At 37.6% G+C, this 17,562-nt stretch overlaps 1 protein-coding gene and 2 long non-coding RNA genes across 3 annotated transcripts in view; all 3 read left to right on the top strand.

Moving 5' to 3' along the window:
- The first annotated feature begins 2,377 nt into the window (after positions 1-2,377).
- Positions 2,378-3,947, top strand: LOC140146365 (uncharacterized). The gene is made up of 2 exons (XR_011858227.1): positions 2,378-3,752; positions 3,797-3,947. It is a non-coding gene; the product is annotated as an uncharacterized lncRNA (long non-coding RNA).
- Positions 3,948-6,475: 2,528 nt separating this feature from the next.
- Positions 6,476-17,562, top strand: part of LOC140146369 (methyltransferase-like protein 27) — a 39,750-nt gene continuing 28,663 nt past the window's right edge. Inside the window, exon 1 of the mRNA XM_072168192.1 lies at positions 6,476-6,601. The gene's annotated coding sequence lies outside the window, so the exon portion shown is untranslated. The remainder of the gene's footprint in view (positions 6,602-17,562) is intronic.
- LOC140136265 (uncharacterized) lies at positions 13,387-15,994 on the top strand. Its single transcript, XR_011856636.1, has 3 exons — positions 13,387-13,756; positions 15,103-15,170; positions 15,910-15,994. It is a non-coding gene; the product is annotated as an uncharacterized lncRNA (long non-coding RNA).

The raw sequence follows: 17,562 nt of genomic DNA, 5'->3' as shown, positions 1-17,562 counted from the left end.
TGAATACGAAGAATGTCCATCTGATATCAAATAATTTTGATTTTTTGAAATTCGCAATGTAATACACATTTTATGGCAAATGATTAAAATTGATATTTTTGATATTTAACAGTACTCGAAGTAAACTTTATAAATCTGATGATTTATACTTAAAGTGTATGTAGGTGGGATGAAAAGCAGACGATCAATTGAAAATTTTGACCTTTCGTATTAAAGATATGGACTTTTTTTCCCAAGACACAAATTTCTTTTTGTATTTTTTGAAAAAATCCATATCTTCAATATGAAAGGTCAAAATTTTCAATTGATCGTCGGCTTTTTACTCCCAGCTACATACACTTTAAGAATGTATCATTATATTTATAAAATTTATTTCGAGGACTGTTATATATCAAAAATGTGAAAAATATCAAATTTTAATAATTTGTCATAAAATTTGTATTATATCGTGAATTTCAAAGAATTGAAAATTATTTGATACCAGAAAGACATTCTTCGTATTCAGAATGCAATTCGATATGTCTGATGTGCTTTCATGTCCCACAAAAAATACTGTCGAACCGCTCAAAACGCTCATTCGAGATCCCTTACGTACACATACTATTTTAATAGTATAATTTGTGTGTAAGGGACCTGACCTATGTTTCCAGTAGTGTTACTGCAATGCTAGTTATTATCATGCAATCATTCATATGTACAGAAATGTTGTTTGTTCTTGAAATTTTGCAGCAGCTCCATTGGTATAGCTAGGGGAAAGGGAGGACAGCTTAACCCTGTCAAAAATCTTGCCCACTTGTGGGATGCTGCAAATTTGGCTACCCTCCCAGCAAACACAAAAACATTTTAAAACGTTTTAAATAAGTTATATTTTGGCTTTTGGTTTAGGTAAAAACGTTTTAATAACATTAAAATGTCGGGTTATATAAAGGTCATGATAACGTTTTAAAACGTTTTGTATGAAAACACACTACAACAATATTTTTAAATGTTTTCAAAAATGTTATTTTAAACTATTTTTGCAAACATTTTTGTCCAAATATTTTGTCAACACTTAAATAACATTATGTTAAAATATTTGTACCCAGCAAACACAGAAATGTTCTTAAAATGTTTGTTACAAAACGTTTTAATAACATTTAATATGTCGGGCTATATAAAGGTCGTGAAAACATTTTAAAAACGTTATTGTAAATATTTTGGGCAAACATTTTTGCAAAATATTTTTTAACTAAAAAAACATTCTGTTTAGAATGATTTGTACTAAGTTTTCACATATGTTTTTAGAATGTTATTAAAACGTTTTTATACCCTTTATATAACCCGACATTTAAATGTTTTCTGTAAAACATTTGTGTTTGCTGTTCAGTAAATTACCAACAAATGTTATTTAATGTTATGGAAACGTTTTATACCATTAATGTATGTTATGTGTGTGTGAGGAGGAATAGTTTGCTTTATTGGAAACATGAAATGTAAAACTAGAATATAAAAAATGAAATTGAAATTTGAGAGAATTTGTATAATAGGCTACATGAGGAAATAACCTTGAACCACAAAAGGTTAGTTTACAATAATCATAATGAATAGAGGTTTGCCAAGTCATAATTCTATTGAAACTTATTTTTAGACATTGTATTGCGGATGTATACAATGGAGAGGAGGCAAATGAACTAATTGCGCAATATATTTTGTACATGTACTGGGATGTGTTATGCATAGGGGTGTGTGTGTATGTGCATATATACACCCCCAGATGGTAGCCCCCCCCCCCCCCCACACACACACACACCCTTTGAAACATTTATCGAGCCGAACCAACTTGATTTTTTTTGCCAGTGAAGCAAGGTATTTTGATTTGTTTGTTTTTTAAACAAAGTTTAGTATTGCGGACAATTAAGAATAATTGCCGAAAAATGGCGGGTGCCTCACCCCCGCCCCCCCTGCCCCCCATCATGGTCGGACCACCAAGAAGACATAAACAACAGATGGGAGGAATATTTTGATGGTCTCCTCAACTTCGGGGATAGTCAACGCTCCCAGGAACCCTTCAATCCAGGTTTTCCTGATGAAGAGGAACCCTCTATCTTAGAAGATGAAGTTCGAGCTGTTGTGAAAGAAAGTGCCAAAAATAAAGCAGCCGGGACTGACGAGATAACACCAGAAGCCATCTAAACAGGTGGAGATGTTGGAATCAAGTGGCTTACTAGAGTCTTCAATGCAGCATGGGAGGAGAGAGCAGCACCTGATGACTGGCAAAAAGCAATAGTGATTCCTATCTGGAAAAAGAAAGGAAGCAAGAGAGATTGTGAAAAATACAGGGGCATCTCCTTGCTGAGCCACGCCGGCAAGATGTTTGCAAAGATCATAGACTATCATAGAGAGAAGAATTGGACCCCTAGTAGAGCTGCAACTAAGTGAAACACAAATTGGCTGCAGAAAAAACAGGGGATGTACAAATGCCATTTTGCGCTACGACAGCTATGTGAAAAGGGTATCGAGTTCAACCAGGAGCTGCATATGGTGTTCGTAGACCAAGAAAAAGCTTTTGATCGGGTGGATATAAAGAACAGTTGTGGGCTGTAATGGAGGGCTATGTTATAATAGGTCAGCTGCTAGATAATGTCAGAGCTCTATATAAAGACAGCAAATGCATGGTGAGAACCAGAAGTGGGCAGTCAAAGTGGTTCCCAGTAACATCAGGGGTACGTCAAGGCTGTGTGCTGTCGCCACTGCTCTTCTTGATTTATATGGACAAGATCGCCAAGGAAGCAAATCCAACTAGTGGAGAAATGAATGAACTTCTCTTTGCAGATGACCAGAGCCTCATCCACAAGGACTCAGCAGGACTTCAAGATCATACCAACAAACTAAATGCAGCATGTGAGAAATATGGCATGAAAGTCAGCATAGCCAAAACAGAGACTATGGTGCATGGTTACGTTAGTCGATTACCCAATGATATTGACATCACCATTAACAACAGCAAGCTAAATCAGACAAAGGAGTTTAAGTACTTGGGAAGTATCTTTTCTGAGGATGGAAGTATCACCAGAGAAATAGAGACACAATGTCAAAAACGCCAATAATATTATCTACCAACTAGGCCCGCTTCTCACACATCCTGCAATACCAATGATACAAAAGCAAAACTCATCAATGCTATATTTTCCCCCAACACTCTGCTACCAGTGTCAAACATGGACTCTCAACAAAAGAACAACCCACAGGCTCATCACCTGTGAAATGAGATGCCTAAGAAGAGCAGCTAATAAGTCAAGGAGGGATAAAATCAGGAATGATGATATCAGAAAGCTGGTGGGCACCACACCAATCACAGAATATGTTGCAAACGAAAAAGTTAGATAGTCCGGTCACCTTATGCGAATGGCCCCTAGCCAACCTGCAGCAAGAACATATAACAGCAAAACAACAGGAACTAGGGCCAGAGGAAGACCAAGGAAGAGGTGGACAGATGGAGTAAAGGAAGTACTCGCAAGTCATGGGATTACCATGTGTGAGGCTACCCGACTCGCCCAGGAAAGAAAGTTACATTTCCCACGACGCTATGAAAGGTAAAAGTGGTGGATAAATGTAAAGTGAGTACATATAGAAGCAGCGGAATCTGTTCTTCCATTATTCACTGCTGAAGTCTTCTTGCCATGTGCATTCACTTTCTTCTGGAGACAGATCATCTCCATGTATTTTTATTTTAAATAACTTCCATGATGTGTGATTTGATTGTATGAACAGTAGTTGATTAAGAGCAGGGAGCTGGTGGTTATTATCTTTGTACCAGAGATGTAAGTTTTCGCGAAATTTCCTTGGTTTGTTTTGCATGGTTTGGTTCTGTTTCTGGTATTCATGCATTTCACAGGAGTTTTTCGTGGCTTACATCTCTGTCATATGTCGTTTTTTCTCACCAGTCCCAAGTACAGGGAATAATAATTTTTTTAAAAGGCCTTTGGATGGAGAGGAAAAGGTAGTGAACAGGTTAATATTTGGGTCGGAGGACGAAATTGGGAAGAATCTTGGGTAGGCGAAAAATTACAGCCTTATTATTAGATTGTGCAAAGAAGTTGGTGAACCATAAAATCAACTGCACACTCTGCAGCTATTTTGGATTTTGATAAACTATGTAAATAACTTTTTCATGTCCACAGACATATTCATAGAAACTCAATTCACCACCATCGGCCTGAAAAAGCCGTTCAAATAAGTTTGGCTAAAATTCACCATTTTGGCCGCCATTTTGAATTTTGGAACATAAGGAAGCCATTTGGGATTTCTTAAACTGTCTAAATGACTTTCTCATGTCCATAAACATATATTTAGACACCAAAATCACCACAATTGGCCTTAGAATACATTTTTAGTAATTTTGACCCCCCATTGTAGGGGCACCCCCCCGGAAAAAGCACTTTGGGCACATTTTTAATTAAAGTGGACTACGGGAGCGTGTTCTACGCAAAATTTCAGTCTAGAAACCGTATCAAACATAAAGTGAACACTATTTCCCATCCGCGCGTGAATGAGAGCCCGACTAAAAGTAATATAGGAGTGTCATTTGATGTAATGATGATATCAATGCATATTTTTCGTGGATTTTATTTTAGAAAATGCTGTAATTTTTGTAAACTGAAAGAAATCCCCACTTATCTAAAAAAGGTTGAGATGTTTTTACCATAGGAAAAGTGTTTGTGTGCTACCATAGGAAACCACTGGCTACTAAATGTTTGTGTGCAAAAGATTGCTGACAGTTTCATTCGCCTGGCAAAAATATCATCAAATTTGTATTTACGTTCTGTTAAGGGGGTATTAAACCCCTGACCAATTCTATGCCTATTTTTGCATTTTTCTCAAAAATTATAACACATTAGTGACAAGTAAGATATGTATATTATAGGGGCAAGGACTTCGACTACTGTACTGAAAATTCAGCAACTCAAAGCAAGTAGTTATTGATTTATTGATCAAATATTGGTTTTCCCTCATTTTTGACTGTACCTCCACCACTGTTGTCTGTGCTTAAATAAAATATCCAGTGCAGTAGTTGCAGTCTTTGCCCCTATAATATACATATCTTACTTGTCCCCAATGCGCTATAATATTTGAGAAAAATGCAAAAATAGGCACAAAATTGGGCAGGGGTGTAGTACAAACTCAAAATCAGAATCAACTGAAAATTTGGAAATGAGCCTTTTTTTTAACGGAAATACACCTTAAAAAGAGATTGCCAGAATCCCAAATACTCCTTCAAAAAGCATGGGTTGGAAAAGTGGGTGAAATTAGTGCAATATTTCATTAAGAATGTAAGTTTTGAAAGTTCCAAGCAGCGGGCTTATTTTTTACTGAGAATGAGTCGAGGAAAAATTCAATTCCCATTGCATTATAAAAACTTCGCAAGCTTTGAGACATACTAAATAAAAATAATGTTTCTTCTTCTTCTTCTTCTGCCAAAAAAAAAAAAAAAAGTACTAACTACGAGACTCTTCTTTTACATACAAATTTCGGGTAGAATTGTTGACGCACGTACATGCATTTATTTTGGCATTGCATACCACAAGTAGGTGCATAGTCGTATGATATGGTCCCTTTTATTCCATGTATTCATGACAAATATGTGAACTCTTTGTGACTGATGATGTGATTTCTTTTATGAAACTTCATGGTCATTCACAAACTGAACAGGTATATAATTTGGTAGATATGGACGTCGTTGTTAGTGCTTTGAATGCAATACTGTTTTCTATCCCTAGATGTGAAATCTAGTAATGTTGAGGCGAGTCGGATCAGTTCATGAGCTAGCCCTATTTGTGCTCAAATATTGAGAGTATAAAGCCCATTCTCAGGAAAATTATGGGTTCAATATGTTAGATACTAAGTCCCCGGGGGTCACTCCCATTGTGGCCTGTACACTATCCGCGATAATGAAAACGCGTAAAAAGGGTAGTTTTTCGTGGGTAGTTTATGAAATTTGATGCAAGGAATAAAATCCCTGTTTAGGGTATCGTTTTAGCCAAGGGTTAAATCCTTGTTTAGGGTACTTTTCAAAAGTTGATTATCGCGGATGGTGTACAGGACACAATGGGAGTGACCCCCCCTGGGACTAAGTCTCATTGTGATGAGTTTTATTATTCCCTGTGTGCATAAGTTTATCTCTAGGAAGGGGAAGTTATCCTAATTATTTGTCATAACTCAATAATAAAAGTCCTCAGCAAATAAGGACTGTAAGTTTGGGTACACCGATAACAGCTGATAACATGCGGGTATAGCCGTATTTGTGTATATATAAGGCCTTCTAGTTTGTATTATACCGCGAATTTCAAACAATCGCCTGACTTCGGAGAAGTAAAGTGATATCCGCCATCTATCGGTGAAGAGGCCGTCTTATAACCAGAATGCCTTACAACGCTAGAGGGCAGCTGTTCATTTTCCAAACAATATCGCATCTGATACAGCATTGGCATACTTCAGTGGGTGGTATCTGCATCAAGTAATGATCACTTGAAATTCTACATCAGTTTACAATCTGAGAGTATCCTTTTCGAATTACACCGGGGAATTACTCCACATAGCATACTGGTTTCTTCCTCTATTTATGGTATGTATTTTCCCTTTTTTATTATATTTAGGCCTATTAAAGTCGTAATAATAGACCTATATGCGGTTTCAAATTTTGTTATTCTTTGGCTAAAAATATTGAGGCCTATAGTAACAACTTACAGGAAGATTTTTCTGGTCATTTTAAGTCCAAATAATGAGGTGAAATGAAAAATAAAACAAACAACTTGCTTAGCCGCTTGTAGAGCGTTATAGGGTTGCTGATTTTTTTGTTGTTGTTGTTGTTGTTTTTGTTTTGTTTTTTTATAAGATTTTTTGAATTTTGTTTTTTTAATCGGATTTTTTTATTTGAATCCGATTTTTTGGATTTAAGGGCTTGGATAGCAACGTTTTCACGTATTTTTTGTTGGGGACTAAGAGCACATCGCATTGCATTTTGAATACGAGGAATGTCTTTCTGATATCAAATAATTTAGATTTCTTGAAATTCGCGATATAATACAAATTGTATGGCAAATGATTATAAATTGATATTTTTGAAAATGTAACAATCCGAAAAGTAAATTTTATATGTAGGCCTACTTAAACTTAAAGTGTAGGCCTATGTAGCTGGGATGAAAAGCCGTCCATCACATGAAAATTTTGACCTTTCGTATTAAATATATAGATTTTTTTTCCAAAAACACCAAAAAGTTACGTCTTTTGGGGGAAAAATATGATCTTCAATATGAAAGGTCATAATTTGCAATTGATGGTCGGCTTTTTTAATATCCCAGCTACATACACTTTAAGTATGCATATCATTAGATTTATAAAGATTACTTCGAGGAATGTTAAACATCAAAAAATTTTAAAAATATATTAAATTTTAATAAATTGCCATAAAATTAATATTAGGCCTGTATCGCGAATTTCAAAAAATCTGAATTGATATCAAAAGGATATTCCTCTAAATTTCTCTGTTGTTCTTCGTTACATACACAAACAACATTGTAAAAAAATGGGTCAGTCTATGTTTCATCACAGATATTGGAACACAATATCTGTGGTTTCATCCAGGTCTTTACACTGGTTAAGGTAACTGGGGTGCTGTTGGGGTGTTTTTCGCGGTGTTTGCCTGCTGGTAGCATGCTTTGGGCGCAGGGATTGTTTTTTTCCATTCAGTTATGTCCCTGTCACCTTTGTTCCATAACCAAAAGGTATAGGACATTTTTGTTTTGCTATAGCCCCGAATGAAATGTATTTAATTATGTTTGTACTCAAGGTAGCATTGTGTGTGAATTTTACATCCGAACTAAGTGCTATTCTTTTTTATGGGCATTTTAGTGTCTAAAATGGCCCAACTTAGAGGGTTTTTCAATTATTGCCGTCCATTTCTAATCGTCACCCCATAGACTTCACATGTAAAATAAAAAGGCTCATAAAATTTTAATAGCACCTAGTTCGCATGTAAAATTCACACAAAATGCTTTTTGAGTGATTACAAAGATAACTAGTGGCAAATGGTGGTCATAGACCACAAACCTAGCTGGGGCATGTTGGTGTTGTGGAGGTATCTGACCCCTACAAAATGTTCCAAAAATGCTCCCCTGGTCATGGGGTTTGTTTTCACCGAGTTTGAGTCCCGTACTCCTAACAGATGTCAAAAAAATTCAATTCTAAGATTTGACCCCAGATGACCTTTGACCTGACCTATGCATGATGTTCCATAATGTTCCCCTGGTCTTGAGGTTTGTTGTCACCATGTTTGAGCCCCGTCCGTACCTCTTACAGATATCCAGAAAATGAATTTCTACGATTTGACCCCAGATGACCTTTGACATGACCCTTGCAGTGTTCCAAAATGTTCCCCAGGTCAGTAAGTTTGTCGTTGTGGAGTTTGAGCCCCGTACCCCTAACAGATGTTCAGAAAATGCATTTAGAAAATTTGACCTCTACATGACCTTTGACCTGACACCTGCAAAATGTTCCCCTGGTCATGAGATTTGTTGTCACTGAGTTTGAGCCCCATACCCCTTGCAGATATCCAGAAAATGAAGTTATAAAGATTTGACCCCAGATAACCTTTGACCTGACCCCTGCAAAGTGTTCCAACATGTTCCCCTGATCATTAAGTTTGTTGTCACCAAGTTTGAGCCCCGTACCCCTTACAGATGTCCAGGAAATGCGTTTCTAAAATTCGACCCTGCATGACCTTTGACCTGACACCCGCAAAATGTTCCCCTGGTCATGAGATTTATTGTATCGAGTTTGAGCTCCATACTCCTTACAGATGTCCAGATAATGCAATTGTAAGATTTTACCCCTTAATGACCTTTGACCCCAATTCTGTGTGTAAGGTATGGGCACTGGGTAAAGCCGATGCACATGTGTAAGTGACGTCATTGTGCTATGTAATATGTGGCAGAAGAAGCATTTTGGAAGTATTTGGTTAAATACCGGAAATGTCCCCTTAATGACTTTTGACCCCAATTCTGTTTGCACCCTATGGGCACTGGATATAGCCGGTACATATGTGCAAGTTACGTAATTGTAGGGTGTAACATGTAGGAAGAGAAGCATTTTGAAATTTGTTGACAGAAGAAGAAAGAACTAGAGTCAACAGACGCTGAATACAAGCCGCATTTTGACCCCTATAACTTGACCCCTGGGTTACGGATGGGGTCAACTGCTCTTGCATTGTGCTTAGGATGTCATAAGAAATATTCCTGGTGAATTTCAGCTTAATCGGAACTTAAACATGGATTTTGATTTTTTTAAATTTTTGATTGACCTTTTGACCCCCTTAATGACCTTTGACCTCAATGAAAAAAAAACTTATGTACACCGACAAAATGCATTGTTCCAATTTTAATTAAAAAATTCTTACATGTTCAGTTCTTGAAATAAAAATTCTTGAAGTTATTCAGCTAAAAACAGGAAGTGACCCCTTAATGACCTTTGACCCCCAAAATAAAAATACCATGCATACATCAGGGAACACTAATTCATGTATGTTGGTTATATTATTCTGGTCTGTTTACATTTTGAGATAAAAATGTTTTGAACATTTTGATAATTTTGGTTTTTGACCGGAAGTAACCCCTTAATGACCTTTGACCCCGAAACTGTAGGCATCCTAAAGACCCTGGCTAATAGCAATGCATGTGTGTTAATGGCGACTCTCTGCTATGTAATTTGTACAGACAGTGATTTTTGAATATTTTTACAAATTTTTCAGATTTTGACCGGAAATGACCCCTTAATGACCTTTGACCTCAATTCTTTTTAGGAAGTTTTAAGCACTGCCACATGTTGATTCATATGCATGAGTCACATGGTCATTGCATGTAATTTGTGGAAGGAGTAGCATTTTTTGTGAAATCAAATCAAGTCAAAGGTCACAGTCAGGTCAAAGTCAAATGTAAGGTTTGGCCTAGTCCAGTGGTCATTTGGCTGAAGTATGGTTGAAATCTGTCGAAGCATAAGAGAGCTAGGGCGAAACGTGGCAAGTCACGCAAAATGTCACGAGTTGCCAGAAAGAAGAAGAAGAAGAAGAATTGGAAGAAGACAGCACAAGCCGACGTTTGACGTCGGCTTGTAAGAATCGGATAGCATTACAGTACCTAGCTGGGGGGTGTAAACCCCCCAGCTAGGTAATTAAATACTTTTCATTCGGGGGCTATGTGGAAATTTTTTTATGTATTCCTTGTACAATGACATTTCACAATAAAATGTCCATTGGAAACAAAGGTGAGCTGTGCTTGTGTTCTGGTTCTTGGATATCTGACGTTGCTCCAGCTTTGGCCCCAGATACCTTAATTCATTGTGTTTAAAAAAAATTTTAAAAAATAAAAATTCTCTATAAATTGTTATGTGTTTGTAACGAAGAACAACAGAGAAATTTAGAGTAATGTCCTTCTGACATTGTCTGATATCAATTTAGATCTTTTGAAATTCGCGATACAGGCCTAATATTAATTTTATGGCAAATTATTAAAATTAAATATATTTTAAAATTTTTTTGATATTTAACATTCCTCGAAGTTTTGTACATTACATGTATGGGATACATGTTGAAAAGTGCAAATTTTTTTAAAGCATCATTTTTGAAAAATGTGATTATTTTTGACCAAAACAAACAGATTTTAAGAAGGAATAACTTTAGTAGGGTAGCAAAAAGATGCCTATATTCACAGGTTTTTGAATTTTTCAAATCAACAAAATGAATGTTAAGTTATGCAAAGAAATATTTTGTAACTCCTAAATTGATTTTACAATTTTTGAAACACCGGCTAAATAAAATCTTCTAGAAAAACCCACACATGTCAATGAATCATTGTTTTATACTGCAAGATGATTGCATGGGTGACTGGGTAATCGTATGCATAAAAATTAAAGAAAACAAAAACACCATTAAATAAATCAAAACATTGATATCGAGAATGTTTTTGTACATTAAATGTATAGGATGTGGAAAAGTGCAACTTTTTCTGAAAGCATCATTTTAGCCAAAACAAAACGAGTTTTTAAAGAAAGAACTTTGGGAGGGTAGGAAAATGATTCCTCTATTCACAGGTTTTTAGATTTTTCAAATCAACGAAATGTTTGTCAAGTTATGCAAAAGAAATGTCTTGTAATTTTAGGGGGGGTATTTTTTGTGAACCCTTAATGATTTTAAATGAAATTAGGATTAAACCATTTTGTGACAGGGGGTTGCTTAAATCTATTGACTCTTAATAGATGGAGAAAGCTTAATAGTTTTCAGTTAAATAAATTTAATTAATTAATTTATTTATTTATTTATTTATTTATTTATTTATTTATTTATTTATTTATTTATTTATTTATTTATTAATTAGTTAATTAATTAATTTATTTATTTATTTATTTATTTATTTATTTATTTATTTATTTATTTATTTATTTATTTATTAATTGTCATCCAGGTCAGAGGTCATCAATCAGAGGTCATCCAGGGTCAAAGGTCATATGGGGTCAATAGTATCAAATTAGAGAAAACACCTGTCGCTGCTCCACCAGCATATTACATTTCTTACTACATGTTTGTGGCAACTTTCTAATAATTATAATAAATTGAGCAAACTATTCAAACAGTATACAATCAGTTAGACAAATACAATTTGCACATTTCACTTAAGTCTTTTTTTATAATTGTTCAGACATAACTCAAGTACATCTTATATCTCTAATACCACTATAATTGTCAAGATGTCAAAACTTTCTTATCGTTTTTATATTTAATTACCACCAACTACATTTATTTTTATATGTCGACTAATAAAACGCCATGAGAGTACATATTATACTAGTATTTGATTCCTGATTCTTCAAGTCTTTTTCCATGCCCACAACGCACCCAATCTCCTCTCTGGACCAGACGCAGTACAGTACCAAAAGTCACGTAAAAACACCACAGACGATATTTCCTGAATCAATTGACTCTTTTTGATATATTTTTAGTGCGCGTGAATCATGCAATCTGATCCATTTAGCCCCTAATTCGCAAGCTCGATCGGAAATATACAATTTCCTATTGCCCCTACTTCAGGTCTTTGGCAAACATGAAAAAAAAAAGGTCATATGAATGTCACTTGATACATTAGATTTTATCATGATATGTCATGGCGCTATGTTGAAACATAATGTATTTTATCCATGCATGTAGTATGAACTATTTGGATTAAAAAAAATACCAGAGAAAACATTTACCATGGACATGTATTGCAATTATTGAATATAAGAACATGAAGAAAGACAAAAGTTTATTCTTTCTTAAGTGTTTATGTCCTGCTGGTTTCAGGTTAAACAGTTTGCTTCGACTATATGTTACCGGTGCGAAATCACAAAATGAATTAGTAGACAGACACACCCCCCACCCATGGGGTAGATTCGTTGTAAATTTACTTCGACGTTTTATTTGCTATTTGCTCAGTGATGTACATGATGAATGGGTGATGCTCTGAATTTCCGTTGGGGTATGTGATGTGATGTAGGGATGTTGCTCGGGGTTAATATGTGGCTAGGAGAGAGAATGGATGGGGCGTTAGCTGGCATCCATGGCTAGTGGTGTTATTGCACCGAGGCCAGGCTGCCAGCAAACAGCTAGGAGCAACTTGGGAATTATGAAGTTGAGGCTACTGGAAAATCAATTAAACTCTTTTGATTACAATGTATATTGTAAACGTTTCCGTCGTTGAATATTTTTTCCGACGTCAAATATGTTCAAAATGTTGTTTTTGATAACATACCGTAGCCTAATACAAATTTGGAATCCCTTTATGTAATAATTGTGCAATTCAATTAATACTTAAATTTGATGATATTTATCTACATAACACCGGACACTGCTTTTTGCTATCGGAATTTAAGAAGAAACCAAAAATTAGATAAGATGAACAAAGAAGTCACTTGGCACCCCGGGATTCGAACCTTAGACTCCTCGCATGCCAAGCACACGGTCCCCGGCCGGTAGCCACAGGAGTTGCGCTGACCCGTCCAGTGATTCCCTGAGCATAGAGCACTTAGATAATTGCGTACATGGATATTTTGGTGCGTACCAACTCGCTGGTATACACGCGCGATCTGATGTCGGATCAGCCTAGACTAAATCCGTCAGTCCCTAACCTATGCGCACGGCCGCTTCTCTGTGCCGGTTCGGAGACTGACAAAAATATAGCGCATAGAGTGTAGCAGTACAATTTGACCCTACGTCATGAAACGTCACCTCATGAATATGGATTTTTCAAGCATATAAGATCGAAATTCACATCGGCGATGCGCTGGCTCAGTTTATTTTTACTGTCGCTTAGATGTAAATTTCGATTGTAATTTCCTAAAAAAGATAACTTTTACTAATCTTTCTTGACTTTCAATGAAGCATGTAGAAACTTTGAGTAAGTGGGCACACCTGGACTCCACTTGGGCATATACAGTGCTCAATTTTACGTTTATTTGATAAGGACAAATATCGTAACCGGGGATGGCACCATGCAATGCATGCATTGCATGCTATACACACATGCACATAAATGTGTATTGAAAACTGCAGGTGCTCCTGAAAATGTGAAACGAGTACGACATGAGCCTGATCGTCAAAATACTTCTCCCCCACCCTGCACATTAATGGCATCTGCAACCTGACATACCAGAGATGAATGGGTGAATACTGAGTCTGAGATTTGTGCCGTTTGTGGTAAGTTTACTCGGACAGAAGTCTGAACTGTCACAACTTCAACTGTAGTGTTGAGCGTTGTATGGTTGTACTGCTGGTTTGTTTAATACTGGCATCATAATACTAATCATGGCGTGTCCGTCCGTCCGTCCCTCTGTCCGCGCGCTATCGCATGCGCGTGGCTCGCTAACGCGTGCTCGCGGTGCGTATCGCGTGCGAGCTATCACGTAGTGCGCGGAGTATACCCACGGGCGTCATGGGCGTAGTGCGAGCATCGGAAAGCATTACAGTGTGGTTAATCGTGCAGGTGCATCTCATCGGATTCCAAAACGGCACACATGCAGAGGCCTATTAGTAGTTTAAAAGGTCAGGGCAAGTAGGCCTATATGGGTAACGGGTGTTGGGTAATGAGAGATAGTCACAAGAACCACCCAACCCGAGAACCGCGAAATCTAGTTATAGATAAGGCGGAAATTATTCGGGTTTTGTTACTGCGTGCGTCAATAAAGTCCCAACTCACGCTTGTGTAAATTTACATATTAAGCGTGCGCCAGTCACGCATTGCATTTACACAACAACTAGCGTAAGCACTGCGCCCAACAGGATGCTAGCTAGATGAGTCTTATTTTTTCCGCCTAATGCTGGTTTCATACTTTTTGCCGCTCAGCGGCACGACGCTTCACCGTGCCATTTGTACTTGTCTACAAGCCGAGCGGCACACCACTGAGCGGCAGTGGCATGACTCTGAATGGCACTCTTTCCGCGCAGCACCACTCCAACAATTGTATTTTGTTCTCATACGTCAGAGCGTCACCGCTCTGAATTGATTTGGAACTCTTTGAAACCAGGTCACCAAACTCAAGGTGTAGGGTCTTAATAGTGTGCGCATTTTGGTGATTGCAACAAATTATCAAATCACAGGTACCGTATTCGTTCCATTGCCCAGGGCGCTTAACAAAATCATTTAAAATCATTTTGGGTGGGTGCTGATTTTTTACATTTCTTAGGCCAAGAAGATGTAAATAAAGGCCCAAAATATTCATCTATCATCGTGGTGTGTCATATGTTTCAGATTTGCATGGGCAGAACTAATAATGTAATATTATCAGTTTGCTTGATGTAAAGTCACTACAAATTATGTAGGTGGGCGGTTAATGGAACAAATACGGTACGGTACGCCAACCTAATCCTTCAGCCGCAGAGCGTACACATACAATGGTGGTCTGTTGGAGTAGGCCCAGCTGATGTTAACTATCAAACTTGAAGCAAGTAAAAAAAAATACTATGGTCAATGTTTATGAATTCTAAAAATAGGCCTAAATGTAAATAAACCAAGACTAAATGTTTTGTATTGTTTGTTTTTTCAGTACACAACATGACTGTATAGTGTTCAGCAACTTGAAGTTTCACAACTCAGATGACAATCAATTATCAGGTATGTACAAATTAAACAACAAAAAACATTGTGAGAGAAAGATATGATCACTTCCATATTGAATTTTGAACTGGAAGTCATGCATACAGGTCATAAGTTTTGTGTTATTTAGACCAAAATGTGTAAACCAAATAACCAATGTAGGCCGAGTATGCCCGCAGAGGGGGCAGAGTGCCCCGGCTTTTCCCCTGACAAAAATGGAAGAAAAAACTACCTTTCTGACAAAAATTGAAAGAAAAAACTGCCCCTCTGACAAAAAAATGAAAGAGAAAATCTGGAGGGCAAAGGAAAAGAAAAAGAAAAGGGGCAAGGAGCTCCTTTCCACCAATATTCACCCTGATCATGGGCAAAAATAGTGTAAAATGCATGAATGGTGTTGTTACATGTGCAAAAACAACAACATTTTAACTGTTCAAATGAGGGGCCTTCATGAGGCCTCATCGTACCACTTCCGCATGAGGCCTAAAAAAATGTTTGATCGGCGTAGCCCGACCGACCCCCAAAATGAAAAATAAATGAATTAAATTTTTTAAAAGAAGAAAAGTTCAGCTAAATGGGTCATCTGGTTACGCCAATCAAGCAATTTTTTATGCCTATTTCAACAACTTTTGAAATTGGAATGTGTTACGATTTTGAAAGCCAACATGCTGTAATACCGTACATGATTGCATATCAATATTCTTTACTTTTATCCGGGACTTTTATTGATTTAGCGTTCTTTTTTGTTGTTATTTTGCAGATCAAGAAGATGGATTTCAACTATAACAAGTTTTGCCTACAGCAACAATAGATGAATGATTAGCAAGCAATGGGTGCTGGCATTACCCTTAGACAGAGAAAACGAAAAAGGACAATGACACGATTGTTTTGCTAATCATGATGGCAATCAAACAAGTCACCATTTATTATGCACTTGGAATTAGTTTCCGAATCAACACCAATTACCTCTGATCTCAGCCGAAACCCATTTATATACCGGTACAAATAAAATATATTCTCATCTAGAGAAAGCATCTACTATACTAAAATAACCAGCGAAGTCTGTCTGTCTGTCTGTCTGGTTGTCCGGCTATGCGTTTCGCCGCGCTTCGACGCATCGATCCGATATTTCGGATATGGATATGTATCGGGAAAAGCATGTTGACCGGGTGGTTTTGAAGGTCACCGGAGGTCAAGGTCAAAGGTCATAACTTCACACTATGTCCGAACGGGCCCAAAGTGGGTCGGGGGAAGACATGATACGAGGGGCATATATGCACGAAATAAAATCGAGGAAAACCGAGGTCAAAGGTCATTACGGAGGTTCAAATTTCAAACTTTGTCCGATCGGGCTCAAACTTGGTGGGTGGAATCCTTGATACCAGGGGAATATATGCGCGAAATAAAATGCGAGATCAACCGAGGTCAAAGGTCATTACGGAGGTTCAAATTTCAAACTTTGTCCGATCGGGCTCAAACTTGGTGGGTGGAATCCTTGATACCAAGGGAGTATATGCGCGAAATAAAATCAGAGGTCAACCGAGGTCAAAGGTCATCACGGAGGGTTCAAATTTCAAACTTTGTCCGGTCGGGCTCAAACTTGGTGGGTGGAATCCTTGATACCAGGGGAGTATATGCGCGAAATAAAATCAGAGGTCAACCGAGGTCAAAGGTCATCACGGAGGGTTCAAATTTCAAACTTTGTCCGATTGGGCTCAAACTTGGTAGGTGGAATCCTTGATACCAGGGGAATATATGCGCGAAATAAAATGCGAGGTCAGCCGAGGTCAAAGGTCATTACAGAGGGTTCAAATTTCAAACTTTGTCCGATCGGGCTCAAACTTGGTGGGTGGAATCCTTGATACCAGGGGAATATATGCGCGAAATAAAATGCGAGATCAACCGAGGTCAAAGGTCATTACGGAGGGTTCAAATTTCAAACTTTGTCCAATCGGGCTCAAACTTGGTGGGTGGAATCCTTGATACCAGGGGAGTATATGCGCGAAATAAAATCAGAGGTCAACCGAGGTCAAAGATCATTACGGAGGGTTCAAATTTCAAACTTTGTCCGATCGGGCTCCTTGATATGAGGGGAACACGTAAAAATATAATCGAGGTCATCCGAGGTCAAATGTCATCCAGGGGCTGCATTTTAAACTTCGCCTGATTTCGGGTAAAACTTGGTGAAAGTAATTCTCCATATCACGGGAGCATGAACAAAATCAAACCGAGGTCACTCGAGGGCAAAGGTCATATGGTGTCAGTATGCCCAACTGGGCTTAAAAGTGGTAGAAAGAATCCTCGAGATGAGGAGAACGTGTCAAAAAGTCATCAGGGGTCAAATAGCATTGCCATCAGTTACTCTCACAGCAACGGGTGAACTAGTAATTGAAACAACTGGATCAGACGGCCG

Source organism: Amphiura filiformis, chromosome 2, assembly GCF_039555335.1.
Source record: "Amphiura filiformis chromosome 2, Afil_fr2py, whole genome shotgun sequence".
Lineage (NCBI taxonomy): Eukaryota > Metazoa > Echinodermata > Ophiuroidea > Amphilepidida > Amphiuridae > Amphiura > Amphiura filiformis.
The sequence above is the reverse complement of the archived record's forward strand: the minus strand, read 5'-3'. Positions and strand labels throughout refer to the sequence as shown.